Source organism: Panulirus ornatus, chromosome 53 (genome assembly GCF_036320965.1).
Source record: "Panulirus ornatus isolate Po-2019 chromosome 53, ASM3632096v1, whole genome shotgun sequence".
NCBI classification, from domain to species: Eukaryota; Metazoa; Arthropoda; class Malacostraca; order Decapoda; family Palinuridae; genus Panulirus; species Panulirus ornatus.
This window is the reverse complement of record NC_092276.1, coordinates 11,410,745-11,434,041: the sequence shown is the minus strand read 5'-3', so window position 1 is coordinate 11,434,041 and position 23,297 is coordinate 11,410,745. Positions and strand designations below refer to the sequence as shown.

The 23,297-nt window shown below is 43.6% G+C and overlaps 3 long non-coding RNA genes across 7 annotated transcripts in view; 1 reads left to right on the top strand and 2 right to left on the bottom strand.

Moving 5' to 3' along the window:
- LOC139765237 (uncharacterized) overlaps positions 1 to 21,253 on the top strand; it is a 37,788-nt gene extending 16,535 nt beyond the window's left edge. Inside the window, exons 7-10 of one of the 3 annotated variants that reach the window (XR_011716614.1) lie at positions 1,004 to 1,349; positions 1,762 to 2,020; positions 4,208 to 4,339; positions 20,937 to 21,253. This is a non-coding gene — a long non-coding RNA (uncharacterized lncRNA). Of the gene's footprint in view, positions 1 to 1,003; positions 1,350 to 1,761; positions 2,021 to 4,207; positions 4,406 to 20,127; positions 20,144 to 20,936 lie in introns of those variants that run through there. The other 2 variants (XR_011716615.1, XR_011716613.1) reach the window with 2 other exon arrangements.
- Positions 3,989 to 20,121, bottom strand: LOC139765240 (uncharacterized). Of its 2 annotated transcripts, XR_011716619.1 has the most exons (4): positions 18,363 to 20,121; positions 14,315 to 14,470; positions 4,558 to 4,680; positions 3,989 to 4,308 (listed from the first exon to the last, which is right to left on the bottom strand). It is a non-coding gene; the product is annotated as an uncharacterized lncRNA (long non-coding RNA). The 2 variants fall into 2 exon arrangements; XR_011716618.1 differs by lacking the exons at positions 14,315 to 14,470; positions 18,363 to 20,121 and having other exon boundaries at positions 4,558 to 8,495.
- Positions 21,230 to 22,993, bottom strand: LOC139765241 (uncharacterized). Of its 2 annotated transcripts, none has more exons than XR_011716620.1 (3): positions 22,700 to 22,993; positions 21,540 to 21,791; positions 21,230 to 21,368 (listed from the first exon to the last, which is right to left on the bottom strand). It is a non-coding gene; the product is annotated as an uncharacterized lncRNA (long non-coding RNA). The 2 variants fall into 2 exon arrangements; XR_011716621.1 differs by lacking the exon at positions 22,700 to 22,993 and adding an exon at positions 22,324 to 22,565.
- Between the last annotated feature and the right edge of the window lie 304 nt (positions 22,994 to 23,297).

The following is a 23,297-nucleotide window of genomic DNA, read 5'->3' as shown; positions in this document are numbered from 1 at the left end:
TAACTTTCAATCATTACTCAGTTATTTGTGGTGGTTGGCATTTTTTTTTTTCTTTTAGATAATTAATGTATTTAGTAGCTCTGGTGTTATTTGTGAGTTTATTGATAATTGTATTGTGAAGTGTGTTGAACTTAGGTTGTACACTTCAGGGCCTTATGTGCCGACCCTTGATTTAGTGCCATGATCTAGCTGCTGACCTAGGCCCTTAGAACTGGGTCAGCCTCAGTCTGGGGTCAGACACCAGAGGGGTTGGATGGTTGTAACTGTCTGTCCACTCACCTTATATAGGCTTTTGTAAACTACTTATAAAATGACCAAAACAAAATGCTTTTTTGTTTATATTTTTTGTTACAGATCATTAAATTTAATGGCTCTTTTAAAGTTATTTATGTGTGGATCTTAGATCTTTTAGATAATCAGTTTTAAGCGTTTTTTTTAGTTCATATTCTGATTTTTGATAGTTGATTTTAGTCAGATAGACAAGATAATGGCTTTTATCAGGGAGTCTTATTTCTATAAATGAAACATACACTTCCGTAAACAAATATTTATTGCATTACATTACATCAGTGACATAGGAAGATGGTGAAAAGGACATGTTTGCAACCTTGCTCACTAGTCCAAGTTACTAAAACAATGGAGATACAAAGGTTTGAATAATTGTCGCTTTGTTTATATCATATACTTTATTATTTTAAGTATGAATACATACATGTATACATTACCTATATTACATATACACTCATATTATTATAATCGCTGTTTACCTTGTCAGCGAGGAAGTGCCAGGAAACAGACGAAGAAAGGCTCATCCACTCTTATACAGATATATACATTGAAATGTATATGTATGTATATGTGGTGCATTTATGTGTATGTGGGTGGGTTGGACTTCTCGTCTGTTTCCTTACGCTACCTTGCTAACGCAGGAGATGGCGATTAAGTATAATAAACATGTTTGTATTTTGCATAATACATATCAAAGTTTTTACTTTTTTTTCAGATTCTTGGTTGATGCCTCAGGGATGGAGAAGCCTCAAAAGCAGTTAAGAATTTGCTTAGTGAGGCAAACATGGCTGGGACGACAAGGAACACTTGTTCAGCTGAAAACTTTTAGGCCCCGTTGTTCTGGGGGTGTGTACGAGGGGATGGATGTCAGAAGATACCAGCTTGACTGTGCAGGAAGACAGGTGGTCACAGATTGAGAAGTAGATCAGAGATGTAGCGGGAAATAGAAAGTACTATAGCAAGGAACATGGCTCTGTATCATGCCGGAACTGAGTGATGATGATGACCTTACGTTATATTGCAACTGGAAAAGATCACGTTGTGGACCAACACAATCTACTGTAAGTAGGGTTATTGCACAGATAGATGGTAGACAAAACGGAATTTATGCAGATTAGGGTCTTCCCTGGTGGTGTGGGTGATGTAGATCTTATTGGTGATAGTAATTACTATTGCAAGTGTTGGCTTTTGATGCTTTACCTAAGACCTGAAGATGGTTCTCAGACAGCTTGTAATGGGTAACGTTAAACGTTTTCTTGCATGTTTACTTGTGACAAAATGTCAATATTATTTACATATCTACATAGGCTGTAGAAGAAACAGGTTTCATGTCTTTTAAGTGTTTCCACAATCCAAAATTGACCTAACCCAGTGTGCAAAAGATTTCTAGATTATGAGAAAACAAGCTAGATGATTAGCCTGGGAATAACGTCCAAACTCAGATTTGTACTTAATAAGATTCATGTATTACAGGACACAAGAAGAAAACTAGATGTACTGTGGAAAGGGGGATTGGACAGCTGAAACGAAGGTGGCACGTTTTGCATGGAGAAGTGACTCGGGGTCAAGACAGAACAAATCTATCATATAATCATGGCGTGTGTTGTTCTCCATAATATATGCAAAGAAGTGAATTTACACCGAGATGAAGGCAACCTCGACATTTTTCTTGGATATAATTTGGATGCAGCAGCACACTCAAATCACTTAAACCCAGGAGATGCACCTCTAGGTTTGTGTTGCAGAGACTACTTTGCTAATTTACACTTCATGGCAGAACAGCGATTCAGTATCATGCACACTTTTTCAAACTGAAAACTTAGTGAAGAATGGGCATTGTTGGCGGATAAAAAGATGCTTTGGAAAGAGGTACATAAAGTGTACAAGAGAACAAATGGGAACATCAGTGAAGGGGGCTAAATGGGGAGGTAACAAGTAGTGGAAGTGAGGAGATAAGAGTGAGTTTTGAAGGTTTGCTGAATGTGTTTGATGATAGAGTGGCAGGTAAAGGGTGCTTTGCAAGATGGTGTGCGAAGTGAGAGGGTCAGGGAGAATGGTTTGGTGAATAGAGAAGAGGTAGTTAAAGCTTTGTAGGAGTTGAAAGCCAGCAATTCAGCGGGATTGGATGGTATTGCAGTGGAATTTATTGAAAAGGGGGTGACTGTGTTGTTGACTGGTTGGTAAGGATATTCATTGTATGTATGGTGAAAACCCTGCGGATTGGGAGAATGCTTGCATAGTGCCATTATACAAAGGCGATAAAGGCGAGTGTTCAAGTTACAGAGGTATAAGTTTGTCGAGTATTCCTGGGAAATTATATGGGAGGGTATTGATTGAGAGGGTAAAGGAATGTACAGAGCATCAGATTTCAGAAGTGGTAGAGGATGTGTGGATCAGGTGTTTGCTTTGAAGAATGTATATGAGAAATACTTAGAAAAGCAGAGGGATTTGTATGTAGCATTTATGGATCTGGAGAAGGCATATGATAAGAGTTGATAGAGATACTCTGTAGAAGGTATTAAGAATATATGGTGTGGGTGGCAAGTTGTTAGAAGCAATGAAAAGTTTTCATCAAGGATATAAGGCATGTGTAATAGTAGGAAGAGAGGAAAGTGATTGGTTCCCAGTGAATGTAGGTTTGCGGCAAGGGTGTGTGATGTCTCCATGGTTGTTTAATTTGTTTATGGATGGGGTTGTTAGGGAGGAGAATGGAAGAGTTTTGGAGTCAGTTGTCGTTTGCTGATGATACAGGGCTGGTTGCTGATTCGGGTGAGAAACTGCTGAAGTTGGTGACCGAGCTTCCTAAAGTGTGTGAAAGAAGAAAGCAGAGTAAATGTGAATAAAAGCAAGGTTATTGCATTCAGTAGGTTTGAGGGATTGGTGATTTTTGTTAACTATCATTTTTTTTTTTTTGGATGGGTTTTAAGGTGTCGAATTCTTTAGTAGTTATGGAGAGAATGAGCGAGGAAAAATTGGCAAAGAGGATATGTGTCATTGGTGGAGGGAACAAGAAGTGGGAGACCAAATTGGAGGTGGAAGGATGAAGTGAAAAAGATTTTGAGCGATTTGGGCCTGATCATACAGGAGGGTGAAAGGCGTGCAAGAAATAGTGAATTGGAATGATGTGGTATACTGGGGTTGATGTGCTGTCAATGGATTGAACCAGGGCATGTGAAGTGTCTGGGGTAAACCATGGAAAGTTTTGTGGGGCCTGGATGTGAATAGGGAGCTGTGGTTTTGGTGCATTACACATGACAGCTAGAGACCAAGTGTGAACGAATGTGGTATATGTTGTCTTTTCCTGGCGCTACCGCATGGGGAGATTGTGGGGTGCTATTTCATGTGTGGCAGGGTGGCGATGAAAGTGGATGAAGGCAGCAAGTATGAATATGTACATGTGTATATATGTATATGTCTGTGTATGTATACGTTGAAATGTATAGGTATGTATGTGTGCATGTGTGGGCATTTATGTATGTCTGTGTGGGTGGGTTGGGCCATTCATTTGTCTTTTTCCTTGCGCTACCTCACTAACGCGGGAGACAGCAACTAAGTATAATAAATCATTATACGGTATACATTCCTTATTTGACAAAAGACATCACAAACTCCAAAGATGTTTCATAACCATATCATACCTTTGTCACAACAATCTGTGGGTTGTTATAAATTATTTCTACCTGGGAAATTAAACACTCAGTTCTGTAAACATTTTTTTTCCAGTAAAGAAATACATTAACTTGTCCACACACTATGATTTGGAGATAAGAGTATCAGCAAATTATAAGTGAATCTGAGATGTGTTATAAAGTTGTTTCAAAGAAATAATAGACAAATTATTGGTTAGGAATTTTAACTGCAAGTAGATTGCACTTTTGTTTTGCAGTTCTCTAATTTTTAGGTATATTTTTTTTGATAGATTGTCCCAAGTCTGTATACGTACGCCTATGCATCAGCATTGAACCTGAAGGCAGGGATTCATGCGAGGACTGAGGTGGAGGTATCATCATGGTGCGCAGCCTGTGGGAGAGAAAGGAATCAATTGTAAAATGTAAGTTTAAAACTTTGGTTGTAATATGAACTAAATTGTAACCTCATTTGATTTACTAAACTTTAATACTTTTCTATAATACTATAAAAAGCCCTCTTGACTTAAGCCAAGTCATATGGGAAGAAATTATAAGTACATACAAATTTCAGCGCCACAAATGGTTACTTCTGGTGAACAAAGAAAATATATACAAATTGCTAAACTAGTGGTATCCTCACACGAATCATTAGTCACAGAATCGTAGCTGAAATTCCTGTGATGCTTGGGCTGTCAGCACCAAGAATACCTGCTACTGCATGTGACAGGATCAAGCAGAGGCTTATCATGTAGTGGACCACCATCTGTAAAAATACAAACAGCAATTATGACAAATTCACAAGCATTGTATGGCAATAACTTAGCCTATGCAAGTCTTTTTCATACAACTGAGCTTATGCCTAACCTACTTCACATTGAGACTATGAAACTTGTCTTATTTCCATTTTTGCTCCATAAAGAGCGACCTACTGGTCCTCCACCCTGGAAAGTGTTATCTGTTAGCCTGTTACAAAATGGGTATAGTTTCCTACCTCAATCCGATCCAGTGGACGAGCTACCACTCCCCGGCCAGCCGACTTAGCCCAGCTCAACGGGAACCAGTAGACGAGCTGTCACTCCCCTGCCAGCCGACCCTATCCTACCTGAACGCGATCCAGTAGACAAGCTGCCACTCCCCGGCCAGCCGACCCTAGCCTACCTCAACGCGATCCAGTAGACAAGCTGCCACTCCATGGTCAGCCGACCTTAGCCTACCTCAGAGCGATCCAGTAGAGAAGCTGCCGGTCCCTGGCCAGCCGACCCTAGCCCACCTCAACGCAATCCAGTAGACAAGCTGCCACTCCCCGGCCAGCCGACCTTAGCCTACCTCAACGCAATCCAGTTGACAAGCTGCCACTCCCCGGCCAGCCGACCCTAGATTACCTTAATGCCATCCAGTAGAGAAGCTCCCGCTCCATGACCACCCTACCCTATCCTACCTCAGTGCGATGCAGTAGACAAGCTGCCACTCCCTGGCCAGCCGACCCTAGCGTGCCTCTACGCGATCAAGTAGACAAGCTGCCGCTCCCTGGCCAGCCGACCCTTGCCCACCCCAACGCGATCAAGTAGACGAGCTGCCACTCCCCGGGCAGCCGACCCTAGCCCACCTCAACACGATCCAGTAGACAAGCTGCCACTCCCCGACCAGACGACCCTAGCCTACCTCAACGCGATCCAGTGGACGAGCTGCCACTCCCTAGACAGCCGATCCTATCCTACCTCAACGCGATCCAGTAGACGAGCTGCCACTCCATGGCCAGCCGATCCTAGCCTACCTCAACGCGATCCAGTAGACAATCTGCCGCTCCCTGGCCAGCCGACCCTAGCCCACCTCAGTGCGATCCAGTAGACAAACTGCCGCTCCCTGGGCAGCCGACCCTAGCCTACCTCAGTGCGATCCAGTAGACAAGCTGCCGCTCCCTGGCCAGCCGACCCTAGCCTACCTCAGTGCGATTCAGTAGACAAGGTGCCGCACCCTGGCCAGCCGACCTAGCCTACCTTAGTGCGATCCAGTAGAGAATTTGCCGCTCCCTGGCCAGCCGACCCTATACTACCTCAGTGCGATCCAGTAGACAAGCTGCCGCTCCGTGGCCAGCCGACCCTAGCCTACCTCAGTGCGATCCAGTAGACAAGCTGCCACTCCCCGGCCAGCCGACCCTATCCTACCTCAACGCGCTCCAGTAGACAAGCTGCCGCTCCCTGGCCAGCCAGCCCTAGCCTACCTCAACGCGATCCAGTAGATGAGCTGCTACTCCCTGGCCAGCCGACCTTAGCCTACCTCGACGTGATCCAGTGGACGAGCAGCCACTCACCTGCCAGATGACCCTAGCCTACCTCAACGCGATCCAGTAGACGAGCTGCCACTCCCCGGCCAGCCGACCCTATCCTACTTCAACGCGATCCAGTAGACGAGCTGCCACTCCCCGGGCAGCCGACCTTAGCCTACCTCAACGCGATCCAGTAGACAAGCTGCCACTCCCCTGCCAGACGACCCTAGCCTACTTCAACGCGATCCAGTAGACAAGCTACCACTCCCCTTCCAGCCGACCCTAGCCAACCTCAACGCGATCCAGTAGACAAGTTGCCACTCCCCGGCCAGCCGACCCTAGCCTACCTCAACGCAATCCAGTAGACGAGCTGCCGCTCCCCGGCCACCCGACCCTAGCCTACCTCAACGCGATCCAGTAGACGAGCTACCGCTCCCTGGCCAGCTGACCATATCCTACCTCAACGCGATCCAGTAGACGAGCTGCCACTCCCCGGCCAGTCGACCCTAGCCTACCTCACCATAACTCAGTACAGTAGCGACAACTTTCATCGCCCAGTTCTGGGCCATCTCACCGTGATCCAGTATACTAGCCACCGCTTCGCGGCTGACCGAAGCTACCCTACGTCACCATGATCCAGTACAGAAGCCACCACTCACCCGCTTATTCTAGCCTACCTCACTGTGACCCAGTACAGTAACTCCCCGCAAAGCCGACCACAGCCTATGAAAATCTTACCTAACATCCCCAGAAGTACATGATTATAATAGAAATGTACCATTATTTTTGTGGTCTGCTGGTGTGAGAACGCATGAAGTGGCCACGTATAAGGAATATTTGGCAGTGGGGAGAACTCTTACAGCAGATTTCTAATTTCTTTCACTGGACACATGAAGCTTCAAAAGGACCCGGTGGTCTGTTGCTGTTTGTATGTTGGAAATCTAAAAGAAAAAAAAGTTTTTCAAATGAGCTAAACCACCAATTTACCAAAACCGTGTTAACTGTAATAATGTGAATGGCGGATTACACATTCCAGGATGAATAATCATAAGTGTCATCTGAGTAAACTAATATACTTCGAAGTGTCAGTCTACAGAGTTTTTAGGTTTTCTACATTTTCTAGCTGTGCTAATTATACTAAGTACACCTAACTATAGTTCACCACTCACTCTACATTGGTTACAACCATTTATCTCCAAATGTTACTCATACCTGGCTAGAAATAAGACTTTTTTTTTTTTTTTTTTTTTTTTTTTTTTTTTTTATACTTTGTCGCTGTCTCCCGCGTTTGCGAGGTAGCGCAAGGAAACAGACGAAAGAAATGGCCCAACCCCCCCCATACACATGTACATACACACGTCCACACACGCAAATATACATACCTACACAGCCTTCCATGGTTTACCCCAGACGCTTCACATGCCTTGATTCAATCCACTGACAGCACGTCAACCCCTGTATACCACATCGCTCCAATTCACTCTATTCCTTGCCCTCCTTTCACCCTCCTGCATGTTCAGGCCCCGATCACACAAAATCCTTTTCACTCCATCTTTCCACCTCCAATTTGGTCTCCCTCTTCTCCTCGTTCCCTCCACCTCCGACACATATATCCTCTTGGTCAATCTTTCCTCACTCATTCTCTCCATGTGCCCAAACCATTTCAAAACACCCTCTTCTGCTCTCTCAACCACGCTCTTTTTATTTCCACACATCTCTCTTACCCTTACGTTGCTTACTCGATCAAACCACCTCACACCACACATTGTCCTCAAACATCTCATTTCCAGCACATCCATCCTCCTGCGCACAACTCTATCCATAGCCCACGCCTCGCAACCATACAACATTGTTGGAACTACTATTCCTTCAAACATACCCATTTTTGCTTTCCGGGATAATGTTCTCGACTTCCACACATTTTTCAAGGCTCCCAAAATTTTCGCCCCCTCCCCCACCCTATGATCCACTTCCGCTTCCATGGTTCCATCCGCTGACAGATCCACTCCCAGATATCTAAAACACTTCACTTCCTCCAGCCTCTCACCATTCAAACTCACCTCCCAATTGACTTGACCCTCAACCCTACTGTACCTAATAACCTTGCTCTTATTGACATTTACTCTTAACTTTCTTCTTCCACACACTTTACCAAACTCCGTCACCAGCTTCTGCAGTTTCTCACATGAATCCGCCACCAGCGCTGTATCATCAGCGAACAACAACTGACTCACTTCCCAAGCTCTCTCATCCCCAACAGACTTCATACTTGCCCCTCTTTCCAAAACTCTTGCATTTACCTCCCTAACAACCCCATCCATAAACAAATTAAACAACCATGGAGACATCACACACCCCTGCCGCAAACCTACATTCACTGAGAACCAATCACTTTCCTCTCTTCCTACACGTACACATGCCTTACATCCTCGATAAAAACTTTTCACTGCTTCTAACAACTTGCCTCCCACACCATATATTCTTAATACCTTCCACAGAGCATCTCTATCAACTCTATCATATGCCTTCTCCAGATCCATAAATGCTACATACAAATCCATTTGCTTTTCTAAGTATTTCTCACATACATTCTTCAAAGCAAACACCTGATCCACACATCCTCTACCACTTCTGAAACCACACTGCTCTTCCCCAATCTGATGCTCTGTACATGCCTTCACCCTCTCAATCAATACCCTCCCATATAATTTACCAGGAATACTTAACAAACTTATACCTCTGTAATTTGAGCACTCACTCTTATCCCCTTTGCCTTTGTACAACGGCACTATGCAAGCATTCCGCCAATCCTCAGGCACCTCACCATGAGTCATACATACATTAAATAACCTTACCAACCAGTCAACAATACAGTCACCCCCTTTTTTAATAAATTCCACTGCAATACCATCCAAACCTGCTGCCTTGCCGGCTTTCATCTTCCGCAAAGCTTTTACTACCTCTTCTCTGTTTACCAAATCATTTTCCCTAACCCTCTCACTTTGCACACCACCTCGACCCAAACACCCTATATCTGCCACTCTGTCATCAGACACATTCAACAAACCTTCAAAATACTCATTCCATCTCCTTCTCACATCACCACTACTTGTTATCACCTCCCCATTTACGCCCTTTACTGAAGTTCCCATTTGCTCCCTTGTCTTACGCACCCTATTTACCTCCTTCCAGAACATCTTTTTATTCTCCCTAAAATTTACTGATAGTCTCTCACCCCAACTCTCATTTGCCCTTTTTTTCACCTCTTGCACCTTTCTCTTGACCTCCTGTCTCTTTCTTTTATACTTCTCCCACTCAATTGCATTTTTTCCCTGCAAAAATCGTCCAAATGCCTCTCTCTTCTCTTTCACTAATACTCTTACTTTTTCATCCCACCACTCACTACCCTTTCTAAACAGCCCACCTCCCACTCTTCTCATGCCACAAGCATCTTTTGCGCAATCCATCACTGATTCCCTAAATACATCCCATTCCTCCCCCACTCCCCTTACTTCCATTGTTCTCACCTTTTTCCATTCTGTACACAGTCTCTCCTGATACTTCTTCACACAGGTCTCCTTCCCAAGCTCACTTACTCTCACCACCTTCTTCACCCCAACATTCACTCTTCTTTTCTGAAAACCCATACTAATCTTCACCTTAGCCTCCACAAGATAATGATCAGACATCCCTCCAGTTGCACCTCTCAGCACATTGACATCCAAAAGTCTCTCTTTCGCACGCCTGTCCATTAACACGTAATCCAATAACGCTCTCTGGCCATCTCTCCTACTTACATAAGTATACTTATGTATATCTCGCTTTTTAAACCAGGTATTCCCAATCATCAGTCCTTTTTCAGCACATAAATCTACAAGCTCTTCACCATTTCCATTTACAACACTGAACACCCCATGCATACCAATTATTCCCTCAACTGCCACATTACTCACCTTTGCATTCAAATCACCCATCACTATAACCCGGTCTCGTGCATTAAAACCGCTAACACACTCATTTAGCTGCTCCCAAAACACTTGCCTCTCATGATCTTTCTTCTCATGCCCAGGTGCATATGCACCAATAATCACCCACCTCTCTCCATCAACTTTCAATTTTACCCATATTAATCGAGAATTTACTTTCTTACATTCTATGACATACTCCCACAACTCCTGTTTCAGGAGTATTGCTACTCCTTCCCTTGCTCTTGTCCTCTCACTAACCCCTGACTTCACTCCCCAGACATTTCCAAACCACTCTTCCCCTTTACCCTTGAGCTTCGTTTCACTCAGAGCCAAAACATCCAGGTTCCTTTCCTCAAACATACTACCTATCTCTCCTTTTTTCACATCTTGGTTACATCCACACACATTTAGGCACCCCACTCTGAGCCTTCGAGGAGGATGAGCACTCCCCGCGTGACTCCTTCTTCTGTTTCCCATTTTAGAAAGTTAATACAAGGAGGGGAGGATTTCCGGCCCCCCGCTCCCGCTAGAAATAAGACTTTTGTTTATGCAAATATCATTCAACTCCGAGCCGGGAGCAGGAAGCCAGCTGGCAGCTACCGAGCCGGCGACCTGACACCTGTGGCCACATATCCTCACCTTTCCACCACCACAAGACTTGCGTCAGCATATTGGGTTTTACCCCGAGTATCTCAGTGACCAGTATCTTACCTCTTCTCTAGTCCACTGAAGCCTCCTTCACCACTACACTTACCGGAACCCTCAACGCGATATTATCACTCACCACAACAACCCAGGAAATGAACGTATGAACCAGTAACATAGTAATCTTCGGTTTCGGAATGACCGCCGCCTCCGCCATCTCGAAGCAGAAGCGGGGCTTTATTGTATGGCAAGGCGTTGTCTCAATCCAATGAAATGACTTGCATGGCCTTTTATCGTTTTGTAACATTCATTTTTGACTCTATACTTACTAATATTCCATGTACTTGTGCTACATGCGTGTGTTACTAAACGTTTATGTAGGAAAATTACTTTTGTTCTATAATAAAGTATATATTTTGAATGTCAGTCCGTCCAAGTCAGAGTCAATGTAACAATTCGGATTCAGACGTCGTACACGATTATAATATATTCCGACTCTTCTGACGTCAGTCAATTTCTAAACAATGTTTTACTTGTTTGTCTGTTTACGGTAAACCACGACTGAGACAAAATGTGATCTTAAGAATACATTTTGTCCTCGACGATGGAAATATATTTTTATCGCGATTATAGATAGTACATCTCCGAGGACGGCCATAGCCAGGACTACCAACCTATATCACCATTTACCACACTCAACATAGAAAATGGGATTTCGTCGATGGTTTTCAATGACCCCATATGTATTTATAGTACTTCCCTAACGTGAAATAATATGTGGACACATAATCAACAGAAGTGTGTCAACAGACCAGACTAAAACATGAGCAATATGCTCGTCCTGCTTTTAATGTGGTATTTCCCAAAACAACCTTTGTCGACGGGAATTTCCTAGACACGTATGGGAACTGTTGTAATCGATTTATTTTGTCTACGATGTCCGAGGCAGCAGCAGGGGCACCTGAATACCTTAATCAAGGCATCTTGTTAACGAATATATAATTGTACGTATGTCTTGACGTACGACAGTGCACTACGACGGCTTTTTCTCTTGAGAAACGTAAGGTATTCCCTCCCTGTTAAACAAGAACGACTGTAGCATCAGAGCCGCTTTTTCCAATGATGTCTCACCAGCTGACATACGTCAGCATCTCACAGCCTGGCGCATGTTGGGACGTCTCCTGACACAGGACGTCAGCGCACTCCAAGACTGACAATGAAGCCCAACACATGCCGGCGATTCACTCCCTGACAGCAGGGTGTCAGCCACCACCACTCCCTGCAGTGGCTCTCTCCTTGGGAGACTACGGCAACTCGCTCCCTGACACACTAACTCCCGGCTAATACCTTAAGCTCATATCACTCTCTAAAAGCTAAATATAATCGTCAGTCATGGACCAAAAATGCATAATTCCCAAAGTGAAGCTTATTTTAATGACCTGTGGAGCTCGATAGAGCTGCAAAACATCGTTTGTCATTGGTCAGAATAAACTCAGAGTAAGGCTTTACTTTGATAACCTGTGGTGCCCTCAACAGCTAAATAAGATAATCTGGCGAAGCCAGAGTACAGTTACCAACGTGCAGCTTTACTTTTATGACCCATGTAGCACGCACGTCTTACCCAGAGGAAAATTTCTAAAGTAAAACCTTAATTTGACGACCCATATATGTGTCCCACAAAACCTATATAAAACAGTCTAGCGATAGCCTGAACAAAAGTCTAAATGTAAAGCTTTACTTTGACGACCCATAAGCCATGCAAGTGGAAAATAATCGTCTGGCATTAGCTAGAACAAATGTCCTAAAGGGACGCTTTAGTTTGGCGTCGTTGGTTCATTCCTCGACAATCTACTTAAGACTAATTCGTTTATAAACACATAGCGGCTTCCTACCCTACACACTTGAAAGGTGAAAAGAAAGCGTTACTCACTCTCGACAGGCGTCGGTGGCTCAGTCTCTGATACATGTCGGTAGCTTACTTCACCACATATTACTTCGACGAACTCAAAAACTCTGCTCACTCTCCAACAGTCATCGATGAGCTTAGTGTCTAATACACGTGTGTCTGTAGCTCACTTCATGGCAAACCAAATTCGATTCTCTCTCTCTGACACACAACGGTATGGCTTCCGACCTGACATATTAAAAACACTGCTCACTCCCTGACAGACGTCGGTAGCTCACTCCAAGATACACACATTGCCTAACTCCGTCACGATGGCTTCCTGCCTGACACACACACTTTAATGGCAAAAAAAGAAAAAGAAACACGGCAGTGGCTTCGTCTGTAACATACGTGGGTAGTTCACACCATGACACAATACATGACTAGCTCCATGATACACAAGACTGGCTTCCTGCCTCACACTACTACAGTGGCGACAACACAAAACCGCTGCTCACTTCCTAACACACAACAGTGGCAAAGAAAGGCTGCTCACGCTGACAGATTCTCTAGCTTTGTCTCTAGCACACGTCGGGCCACCTCACTCTAGGACAAACTATTCCCACTAACTCCCTGGAACACAAGGGAGGCTTCCTGTCTGACGGTGGAGGAACGCTACTCACTCCCTGACAGACGTCAGTGGCTTCGTTTCCAACACACGTCGTGGACTTATGCCCCGATGTACGATAGTTTACTACGACGGTCTGTTGTTCTCTGGCACACGACGAGAGGTTCTCCCTCCCTCAACCCTGACAAACAAAAACGACCGACTCGTCCTCTAACATCAAAGCCGCTCACTTTCAAACGACCGTCTCACCAGCTGACGTGCGTCTGCACCTCATATCCTGGCGCATTGGCATATCCCTTCCTGATACACGGCGGCAGATCACTCAAAGACAGACGACGACGCCTGACACATCATCCCAGCGAGTCATTCCCTGACACACAATAATGTCTTACTCACTGCCACACTTCGGGTTTACTTCCTTCTCCCTCTGCCTGAGCTGCTACAGCAACTCACTCCCTGACACAAAACTATGGCCTCCCGGCTACTAATACCCTGAGAGCATAGCGCTCCGTGAGGAACCAAACTCTCCCTATCCTGAGACAAGCAGGAAGGAGGGTCCCAGTCTGCCACATACCGTCATGTCAATCACTTATGTCGGTGGTTCACGCCTCGACTCCACGAAGTTTTACCCCACTATCAAACTTACACGTGAAGGAGGTATCACCCTCCTTGACTCGACGAAGGTTTACCCCACTATCAAACTTACACGTGAAGGAGGTATCACCCTCCTTGACTCGACGAAGGTTTACCCCACTATCAAACTTACACGTGAAGGAGGTACCACACTCCTTGACTCGACGAACGTTTACCCCCCTTATCAAACTTACACGTGAAGGAGGTACCACCCTCCTTGACTCCACGAAGGTTTACCCCCTATGAAACTTACACGTGAAGGAGTTACCACCCTCCTTGACTCCACGAAGGTTTACCCCCTATGAAACTTACACGTGAAGGAGTTACCACCCTCCTTGACTCCACGAAGGTTTACCCCCATATCAAACTCACACGTGAAGGAGGTACCACCCTCCTTGAGGCAAGACACTTGAATGCTCTCATGACGGCTTTCTCCCTCCCTCTTGCGACGTCAGCAGGCGACTGAGGGTGACGTGGTCCTCGACGGTGGACGGAAGGTCATGTCCAACCCGTTGCTTGACTGGAATCCTGGAAATGAACGGTGTCTTAATTTCCATTTCAGCTTAAACACATTAAGGCATAATTTTCTATTAACATAAAGTTAGGTTACGACATATTATATATGACATCTACTGGTGTTTGTGTGCTGATCATGATAGATGTGAAGTCATGGGTACATTATAGGTTAATCTATCATCATCCATCTTTAGATATATAATCAAAATTGGTTGCAACTGCGAGGACAAAAGCCTCTCACTAGCAATGTTATCCTTACTATTCTTGTTCTGTGAAACGTTAGGGTAAACAAGATGCAATTGTTTATCATTGACCAGCAAAAGGAGCTTCAAAAGCTGGTCTCTTATTGTTTGTATACTGCAAATACAAAACGTAGGTAGTCATTATTCCCATGTTGAGCTAAACTACTAATTGAAACAAACAACCATATAACTGTAATAACCTATATGGTGGGGTCAGACGTTCTAAAAAACTGTGAACAATTAAAAGTTGTAGCCCGAGTGAATCGTAATATAAACCAAAGTTTCTGATTAATGACTTCAATCTACATTTTCTTGCTGTGGGAGCTACAGAGTTGTCCACACCACAATGTTCACCTATAGTTGACCCGTCATTCACCTGTGGTTACAGCCAATGGTCTGCCATGACTCATTAACCTGGCTATAAATAAGACCTCTGTTTATGGAGCAATCAACTCAAAGCAGAGAACACGAAGCTGGCGGACTACGTTTGTTGTTTGTTGGCTTTTACGGCCATCGACCTATGAGGAAGGTCATTAGGGCCTGCAACCCTATCTAATATGCGATTAAAGTCACCCCTAAATGCATATTCTAAAGAAAAATAATAGAAAAAAGATCATAATTCTGATATGATAAAGATAAATGATTAGTATAAATAGTGGGAAGAAAAGATTTTGTGGGTATTGAGCCAACGTGGCGGCAAACACCCTGTCGGCAAAGCAGCCACAGTTGCAGTTTAAACAAGAGTGCAAGGAGATAAGACAGACTAGAGATAGTCCTCCACCACGTCATGCACATAGATGCTAATTCATTCGGAGGTCCAACGGCTCAACCTCATGGCGTAGCTGCCAAGGAGGATAACCACCTCCCCTCAAGGCCGACCGCCTAATGTGTGGACATGTCCACCCACCATGCGACCAGCCCAAGTGGGAGGAGGAGCCTCACACCGAAGCCAACCCCGCCACAGAGCACAACCCACGAACCACCTTACATCATCTTCATTAATTGTTTCTCTGAGGAAGACCATCAATTTGTGAATAGTACTCGAGTTGTCCCTTAGTACATTGACAATGTTAAAACATATGTTTTTCTTGTAATACTTTATTAAGTATATCCGGCGATGACGAGGATAAATCAATTGCCGAGATATTGCCAGTCTGGTCATCTACACGAGTTCCATTACCATCGTTCAGAAGAGTGAGGTTAGCATTGATCATAATATTAACCATTTGTTCCCCCCTCGTGTCTGCCCGGATACTTCCACCTAACTGATACTGATGAACATTGAAGTCTCCTAAAAGTATTTGACGTGAGATAATCAACAAATAGATTGAACTCATTATCAAGTGCATTGGAACATCGAACAGATGGTCAGGTATGCGATATGAAATTTGACTCTACGTGCGACAGCGTCTAGATTAGAATTTCGTCACTAGTGTGTGAGGTATACTTTGGTGCACATAGCTAGCAACTTGACGATTCTCGTCTCTTCTATACGAGTGATAGTTATCTAAAACGGAACAGTCTTCGACTGTGCCATATAGAAGGCTCTCTTGTAAACAGATCTCGGCTGGCCTATACAGTGCAAGTAACATTGGTCGTGCTTGCTTATGCCTATGTCCTCTACAATTCCTCTGAATGATATTGAACGTGCTGGTTTAAGAGTTATTTAACCGACCAGCTTTCTTAGCGCGTTTATGTCGTGACTTGGGAGAGTCCCCATGGGGAACATGAACGGTCCCTGGATGTACATTGTCTGGCATCCATCAAGTCTATGTTCTCTAACGAAAAGGACCTGTGAACCACAGGCCTCCTTGTCGGAGGTACCGGAACAATGAAGTGCGACGTAAATTTTTTCAAGTTTAATCAAGTGTAAAGATACAGTAGTTTTGTTCTTGTTCTTTTCTATAGGTGGGACAGAGGATGTGGTTTTGGCATATGATTTGTTATGGGTTGTGGTTGGAGGATTAGGTGTAGGGTTAGATGGAACTGGGTGTTTGGAACTGACGGTCGACGTGTCATAAGGAGGCTGTGTCGAGATTGCTCGCATAACCGGCTTACATTTCAAAGCCGACGCGTAGGATTCATTGGGTTTAGGGATCTCATGAGACTCCTTCACCCTCCTCCTAGCCTCGCCATATGAGATGTTATTTTGTGTCTTGACTGCAGAGACTTGCTTCTCAAACTGGAACCGGGGACAGGCCCGGTCCCAGCTTGGGTGGTTACCATCGCAGTTAACACTCAACATCCTATTACCCGTACAATGCTCAGCGGTATGACCCTCCGCAGCACACTTCCCTCCCACATGTAGCAGAAAGAGTGCAAGACTTTAAGGGTGGCCTAATTTCTGGCATTTAAAACAACGTTAGGGATTCGGTATGTAGGGATGAACTTGACATCGCATGTAACCAATAGAGATATTGTCCGGTAGCCGAGCTTTTCCGAAGGTTAGGTTAAACAGGGGAGTTCTACTCCGTTCACCATTGACAAATATGGTGATGAACCTGGCAGTGATAACGTCCTCGTTTGGTAGTTCCTTCACAATGTCGTCCTCTGACATATCCATGACATCAGTGCAGTAGATGACTCCCCTGCATGAATTCATGGCAATGGATATCGAGACCACAACGTCAACATGAATATGGAACTTCGTCAACTTAAGTAGTTCAGCCACCTATTTCGTCGATTTATCAGCAAATCACCACTAACCAGTTTCCTGACCGTTTCAACATGCCCAGACCAACCATCAATGACCTTCCTGATTAGGAAGGGATTGAGGGAGGCAAGAGTCGTTGCTCCGGTCGCATGGGCCAAAACAAAATCAGCGTTGCTACTTTTTATGGACGATCCGTCACTACTACCTCCTACGTGGGCAGTGGATGGCTTACCTGGGTCCATCCTATAGTGGCCTAACCTCAAAATCTGTGGTGGCAATCCACCAGCAGATAGTGGAATAAAAACTAGCTACCCAAAAAAGAAAAGATCAGGCAATTGTTTTATGCAGAAAAACGTATCAGGGCGGAGCCGGTCGCACAAAGGCCAGGTGGAGTTCTCCTGCGGACATCCGTCAATGAAAGAATGATTTTGCTTAAAACAACTTTATAAAAATATATTGATGAACAATAACTTTCAAAAACCCTTCAAAACAAAGCAAGTGTAGCGACAACGCAGGGAGGAGTAGCTACAACCTAGCTCTGAAAGAAGGGCAACAGCTCCGTACAGGTCAGTAGCTGGTACGAGACTGTGGTCGGAACAGCTACGGACAAATAGCAAAATATTGCATTAAGTTTAAAAAAACACTTCCTTTGTAAACACTTCACCGAGTGAAAAACACTCCTATAAACACTAGAGTTGAAAAACAACGAACGTACAAGGCCACCAGAAGCAGCACTTCTCACATATATTTAACACTAATAAACATACGACACCAAATTTGAATATATGTGAATAATCCGAAGAAAGCAGTGAAGGGTAACTGAAGATAGAAAGGCTGAAAGTAAAGAGTTGATCATGGCATTCTAAACGAAACCAAAATGGCATCCTAGCTAGGAGCGGTGTAATCCTTCCTACGTATTGATACGCGGAATAAAAGCTCAAGGAAGCCCCACTTGTCAAGGAAAAATGCACAGAAACATTGCCATAGTGCTAAGCAAAGTCTGACTTACCGAAAAGACGAGTAGACACTACGACATCAGGCAGCAACACAGACTTGAAATACAGAGCGTAAGAACACATCCGTCTTGGGAGACGAGACAAATAAGACTGCAAATGGCGGCTGTGATCAGCCAGAAACACATACAAAGAAGCGCAACTTAAAGACTTTGACATACTAATTTTTGTGATGCTGGCAGTAACGCCATCTGGAGGGCTGATTAAGACTATTAGAAAACGGGAAATATACACTACCAAAGAAAACGGGAAAATTAAAGGTAAACTATTCAAATCTGCCATAATTTCTGCAGGGAATGAGGTCCTTTGATCTACTTTGTGTGGTATAAATTTTATGTTTTGCTTTAGCAATGGAAAAACTTAATGTAAAGTGGACATTTTGTTAAATGACATAGAATTTCCTCCATAGTTCAAGAACCTTTTATCTTTTTTTTTCATTTTCGTTTGGTATTAATATGAATTGCTAATTATATATTTAAGTCCTGAGCCTATCTTCGGTTTGTGCTGGTAATTTATCGTAATTTAGATTTCCCTAACACTCCTACATTTCAGTTCATTCTTAAATATTGTGATAAAAGGAAAGAAATGATCGTGTGATACTTATTTGGTGCAATAAAGTATTGATAGATATATATCAGAACATATTTTGTTTTCACCTTATGGTAGACTGTATGTACATGCATGCAGTAATACAAAATACAATACCAAAGGCTAACAGTCTGACATACATGCATACTGACATTCACATGCCAACACAAGCAGTCATATATCTAACATATGATAGTCTTTAAAGAATTCAATAGTGTATTGTCCATAGATGTAAACTAATGAGCAATTCTTACACATCAAAATAATCTTTTTCCTAAGTTTAACAACCTGATATGCGTGAGTATATCTGTCTACATGGAAATATATTCAGTCATACTTGTTGAAAATGAAAACACAGGCAGTAATAGACAGAATCAGTTGATATTCTATAAGAATTTTATTTGCTGAAGTATAGGACTATACATACAAACACACGGTCAACGATGAAACAAGAGATCACATGAAATTAATAGTATAAAGCACAAAGTGAAGGAATCATAGATTAATCTTATACTGTCTGCCTGACAGTTAAGTGAATGAATAATATGATTTCCAAATACATCATCTGTTAATAACATCTAAAACGGTGCCAAATTTGATATTGAAACAACTCAAATAAGACCCACATGCCATTGCTTGTAGACATAACTTTCAATTTTGAATTGTTGAAAACATATGGAAATACATACTGTATATGTAATAAGCCATGTAGTAATCTAGTCACCTTTGTACATTTCCTATAACATTTTCTTTTGTATCTCTGTAAAATGTTCAAGATTCTGTATTTCTTTTCGATGTTATGTATTATCCTTATTCTAATGAAAATTTATTTGCTTCACACTGTTGGGAACATGCAACTCTATTGTTGTATTTACGTTTTTCTCAGCAAAATTTCATAAACATTGGCACACAGTATCCCTCTTATAACCACAGTTTCAACATCATACTGAAAGATTTGCTTCCAATTCCTTCATATAACTTTTGTGTTTTTGGTACGGTAAGAGCAATGTTTATCTATAGATATTTGTGATATATGTATACAACTATACATAATGTCATTATCCTCTGTGGATGGAAGTAGATCTTACTTATCTCTATACCATCAACTTCTACCATGGTCGACTAGTGACATTCAACCTCATTCATCATCCTAACAATCAAAATGTACCTCAGACATTTCAGTTAGAGAGGGTGTAATATCTATCAAGCTGGAGGTAGGAGAAGGCTGCAAGAGGTTAATGGAAACCACTGAACCAAGTGCTGCTGTAGTACGGTTTAGTATCTGAGCAGCAAGGTGTATACTTAACTGAACACTGCTGATATTATGGAAATAGGTTACAATTATGCCACACGATTTCCCCATTATGATATTCGCATGGATACTCCTATCACTATGGATTTGTCCTTCTCGTAAGCAGGATATTGATACACTCCATCATTCGTCAGCAGTAAAGTTGGCCGATACTCAAATGATTAATTTCTTTCTCTTTACTGACGACTCTTCGTTCGTATCACACTGCTGCGATGCCATGTGTTGGTGGGAGGTTCGGAGTTTAATACAGCATAAAAACAATAGACATATAATCAAACACAATTGACCGTTCAAATATTTTATTGTAATCGTTATCACTCGTTAGTTATTCCACACAGCTGGACAGACAAACAGAAATGTTGGTGGCCGCCATGTAACTCACAACTGGGCATGAACAACCTTCCATAACACCGTGAATAAATAATAAACACACACACATATATATATATATATATATATATATATATATATATATATATATATATATATATATATATATATATATATATATATGTGCGTGTGTGTGTGTGTGTGTGTATGTGTATTTTCCTCTACATATCGTATATGTATACATTGTCCTCTGCTTATTATTGACAATAATGTATATCAAGCAATAATAAATCTATCAAATAAAACCCAGCTTTTAGTTACGGTTTAATACCTTGTCCAGCCTGCAGAGTTCCCCTGAAGGGCGTGGACGTGGTTCAGTAGTTGATGGCTACACTTCTCGTCTCCTGATGGCCAGGTGCACGCCATTTCTGCCCAAATATGTTCAATGACAATCAGGTCCACTCCTTTGCTGGCTTAGTCCAGGAGCTGTAGGGTGTCTTGTTCCTAGGGACCAGCGTTCAACAACACGAGCAGTGTGGACGGGGCACCTGGCGTTAATAGAAATGACAGGCCCGGCAGGGAGAGGTAAACCCCTCGCCCGCAGAGACGGCAAGAAACGTTCCTCCAGCAGTTACTGCTACAGTCGTTGCAGTAAAGCGACCTCCAATGTGGAAAACGTCACCCAGGCCATGTAATGTCACTTTCCTCTAGATGCAGCAGGTAAAGTGACATGAACGGGCCTCCTCGCTCATGTTGGCTCAGTCATTTGTGCCTGTGGAACATTGTATGATTTTAACGTTTATTGTACTGGTTCGGCAGGATTTATATCATTTGTGGTGTATAAACAGCATATCATTAACATTTGAGTATCAGCATGAATTTCTTATTACCATAACTATGACGTTCTAAGTCTTTGAACATCAACAAATCATTAACTTCCTACCTGGTACAGTTCCTCCTCCAGCAGTGAACCTTGCCATGAGAGTTGGAGACACACATCACCTCCGTGAACACTGCTTCAGATCAGAATCTAAGTTTCGCTTGGGATGTGTGCTGTTCCCTCAGGCGTTCATTCCTCTCGGGAGTTCTGTGGTGTGTTCCTTTGTCGTGCAATATTCGCCTGTCGCTCAACGGGGAGACGTCTTATGCCCATCACGTTCGCTGGAGGGAGTTACCTTTGCAGCTCCTGTTCTCTCTGCCAACAACCTACCTCAGTGTGATCCAGTAGACGAGATGACCGCTCCCTGGCCAGCCGACCCTAGCCTAGACTAGACACAAGATGCCAAATTCATGGTCTAATTTAAAGCTCGCTTCTTGATAAGCAAGATCGGCTCGCTCCCTGATAAGCAAGACCAACTGACTCCCTGATAAACAAGAACGGCTTGCTCCCTGATAAGCAAGAACGGCTCGCTCCCTGATAAGCAAGAACGGCTCGCTCCCTGATAAGCAAGACCAACTGACTCCCTGGTAAGCAAGAACGGCTTGCTCCCTGATAAGCAAGAACGGTTCGCTCCCTGATAAGTAAGACCAACTGACTCCCTGATAAGCAAGAACGGCTTGCTCCCTGATAAGCAAGAACGGCTCGCTCTCTGATAAGCAAGAAAGATTCACTCCCTGATAAGGAAGAATGTCTCACATCCTGATAAGCAAGAACGACTCGCTCCCTGATAAACAAGAACGGCTCGCTCTCTGCAGCATCAAAGTCGCTCTTTCCAATGATGTTTCACCAGCTGACATACGTCAGCACCTCACAGCCTGGCGCATGTTGGGACGTCTCCTCCTGACACAGGACGTCAGCGCACTCCAAGACTGACGACGACGCCTGACACATGCCGGCGCCATCCCCTCACTGACAGCTGTGTGTCAGCCACCGCCACACGCTTGGTGCTGTATACTCCCTGACTCCCTACAGTGGTCCTCTCCCACTCCCTGGGAGTCTACGGTAACTTGCTCCCTCTCACACAACAACCTCCCTCATGATCATATCACTCCCTGATAACCAACGCCCCGCCCCGCCCAGCCCCGCCCCGCCCCGCTCCCTGACACAAGTGGGTAGCTCACGCATCGACCCATCCAAGGTTTACCCCCCCTCGTCAAACTTACCCCCTGACGTATGAAGGAGGGGCACGTGTCCTGACAGGCGACGGACGGTGGGTGGGTCGCTCCTCCTTCCTCCTGACGGAGTGCTGTCATATTGGCTGACTGTCTCTGATGACGCCGGCTGACAACGGAGGCTGACTGGGTCTGTGGGCAGTTCGAGACGACCTACTCCCAACTCCGGAGTTTCACTGGAACTCAGCCAATGACCATCGTACTAGTTTCCTACATTAATAGAACTATTCTAAATAGGAATATTTATGTTGTTATATTTAGTCAAATTAACCTATTTTGTATTTAATATTTACTAGCGTTTCTGTGTTGGAAATAAGAGATTCTTAAGTCATGGGTGTATTACACCTCACTTTACTACTTTTGAAAATCATTCTTAAAATTAGCTGCATATTACAATATAAAATTTCTTAAGAACAATTCTAGTCGATCCATTTCTGTTCATCTATCCTTCCGTTTTCTTCCAATAGCACAAGGAGCATCAAAAGTTACCCATTGGTCTCGTTACTGTATGTAGATTGCAAAACCTAAACAAAATTAGCCATTTCGATGGTGAGCTAAACTGGTCATTCATCCAAACAACTGTGTCATT